The sequence below is a fragment of the Pteropus vampyrus genome, unplaced genomic scaffold (assembly GCF_000151845.1).
Source record: "Pteropus vampyrus isolate Shadow unplaced genomic scaffold, Pvam_2.0 Scaffold169, whole genome shotgun sequence".
Taxonomy (NCBI): Eukaryota; Metazoa; Chordata; class Mammalia; order Chiroptera; family Pteropodidae; genus Pteropus; species Pteropus vampyrus.
This window is the reverse complement of record NW_011888950.1, coordinates 1,782,009-1,784,920: the sequence shown is the minus strand read 5'-3', so window position 1 is coordinate 1,784,920 and position 2,912 is coordinate 1,782,009. Positions and strand designations below refer to the sequence as shown.

At 31.6% G+C, this 2,912-nt stretch overlaps 1 non-coding gene across 1 annotated transcript; it reads left to right on the top strand.

Annotated features, from left to right (window-relative positions):
• Nucleotides 1-1,769: 1,769 nt before the first annotated feature.
• LOC111745914 lies at nt 1,770-1,874 on the top strand. The gene has a single exon (XR_002782836.1). It is a non-coding gene; the product is annotated as a U6 spliceosomal RNA (small nuclear RNA).
• Nucleotides 1,875-2,912: the final 1,038 nt, after the last annotated feature.

Below are 2,912 nucleotides of genomic sequence, written 5' to 3'. Positions count from 1 at the left end.
GAAACATGATAGTTTATATTTATGTTCTTTATGAAGATTCAATAACATAAAGCATATAAAGTATTTAGCATAGTGCCTGGCTACCAGTAAGCACATGGTAAATATTAGCTATTATTATTGTCAGTAATATTATTGAACTTAGAAGCTATGCCTTGCTTTAGCAAGGCAGACACTTCTTCGAAGCATATGGTTAAAGTGTTTACTAATAAAGATCTTTCTATATTTCTAGTTTTTCCAATATTGATTCCTAAAATGATATCTGAGTGAGTGTAGGTGTGTGTTGTCACAGCATGGACCTCATTGGCTATACCGGAGGATTCAGTTACTTTACAACTTGATAGTTCGGGAGGGGCAGTCTATTGGCACAGATATGAGTGTTTTCCCTGGAATAATTAAATGTTTTCCAAGCCCAGCCATGCCCTCTCTCCGACCTTCTAACAAACAGAATGAAATGAAAGTAATTTGGAAGAATCAGCAATGCACCAATAAGTAAGTCTTTCTTTATTAGGTAGTATGTTCTGGTTTCCTGAACAACCATTGAGTACTTGATTCATGAAATGTAGTCAAATCATTAACGAGAGCGCTGACAACAGGTGCAAGGCTTTGTTTCCAGAATTTCAGTTCATCAGGGAAACAATCCGATTATTTTTAAGACAATTAATAAATGACATCGGAAATGGGGGAAGGAAGGATTTAGGGGCAGCTAAGAGCGAACAAAAGTCTGGTACGAATATTTTTAAAAATGTATCAGGAATAAAATAAATTAAGAAAACACTAAAGGACAAACCACAGGAAAAATGACAAAGGGTCACCATTGGGGAATTCCCATTAGAGATGGCAAGAGAAAGATGAGGAGGTAATGGTTAGTGATAATGGCTATGAACTTACTAATGGCTGTTCTCCATCTGTCCCCAATGCCACAGAAACATAAACATCTAATTATAATAAGTTTAATGTCTTGATAAAAGGCCCTTATTTATTCCTTCATACTTTCGGAGAGCAAATATTCCATTCGAGCAAAGGTTATAAAATTGAGATCACTGTGGATAGTTTTGTTAGGTGGCAGGTCTCCTTCTCATCAACAGAATTTAAAAAAAAAAATTACCAGCTGACAATTTTAGTGAGGTTTAAAACAGCACCATACTATCATTCGTAGATATAATGTGCAAAATTCCTTCAGTGTACAGATGCTTCCTCTAGTCCCACAACAAAAAGGGGAATAACATACCTAAGAAGTAATAAATGGTGTCATGAGAGAGGAGCCAGTGAAGGAACTTCTACGTCAAGAACAAACCATTTTTAAGGCTACTGCAGAATTAGAGAAATGGTTACCAAGAAATGGAAAGCACTTAAAGAAAATCATTTTCATAATGGCAAGATCATTTTTGTACATATAAATACATTTTTATTTGGTTATAAACATAACGTTCTTCCATTTTTTCAAAGCCCTAAATACATTAAGTCAATATAAAATTATTAAGTAGCAGAGCCATTGGTTTCTTTGGAAACATGTTTGTATATCATAGTTTTGTTGCAAAAATAACAAGTTAATGTATATAAGTGATTAGAACAATGCCTAGTCTAAAGTGCTCAATAAATGTTATGAATTAAAAATATCATCATCATCTTTTTCATGATCACTATCAGCATATGCTGTAAACAGTATATATGTCCTGGCTTATCAGATAAATCAAGCCATTGCCAGCTTTAAAAATATATGTAAATGTATTTTCCCTATGATACTTTTAAAATTAAAAAAGAGATTTAAGGTGCTCACTTTGGTAGCACATATACTGAAATCGGAATTATACAGAGATGATTACCATGGCCCCCGCATAAGGATGATGCAAAAAAGAGAGACTTAAGGAGGAACCGGTCTGCCAGATAATAAACCATATCACAGAACCTGTATAGATAATATGATAAATAAGCAGGAAACAAAAAGATACTATCTACAACATTGATACTTAGTATTTTGGGCAATACTTGATGGGATGTCAAATATTTAGAAATATACCAGCAATTGCTTTTAAAGTAAAGTTTCTTGTTGTTTTAATTGTAGTATAGACTAGTTTTAGAAAATTGTACAAATCACAAGTGTGTGGTTTGATGAAATTTTATAAGATAAGGCCATGAAACTACGACCCAGAGCAAAATATGGCACACACCAGCAAGCCATAAATTCCCTGATTCCTTCTTTGTAATTACTTTGACACAAAAATCATCACTATTTTAATTTTCAGCTCACATATTAATTTTGCTTGTTGTTAAAAATCTTATGTACATAAAATTTTGGGGATTGAACACCTTTTCTCAACATTATTATGTTTATATAATTTATTTTATCTTATCATAAATTTTTCATTTCCATTGCTGTATAATATTCCATCATATAAATAGAATTAATTTAATAATCCATTATATTACTAATGGAGTTTTGGGTTACTTCCAGTTTTTCAATCATACTTTCATATTGGATTATTATTTTATGTACTTACTATATTATAGTATTGTTAATTGTATATTTCTCATTTTTTTTCTTTTTCTTCTTTGAATGATCAAATATTTGTTTTCCTCTCCTATTAGCTTCTTAATCATGCAACATTTTACTACTTTAATATTAACTTTCTGAGTACAACATGCATCTGTAACTATGAATTAGAGCTCTTATCACTACCTGGATAATTCAAGGACTTTAGAATATGAACTCCATGTGTATCCTCATCCACCTTTTTTCTACTATGTCATATGTTTTTATTTTACACATATTTTAACTCCTACATGGCATTATTGTTATTTAAAGTCTATATATTTAGATTTATCCATATAATTACTCTTCCTTTGTTCTTTATTTCTCAAGTTTAGTGCTTGTAGCTGGGATCATATTCCTTTGAAGAATGCTATTGAAAGAA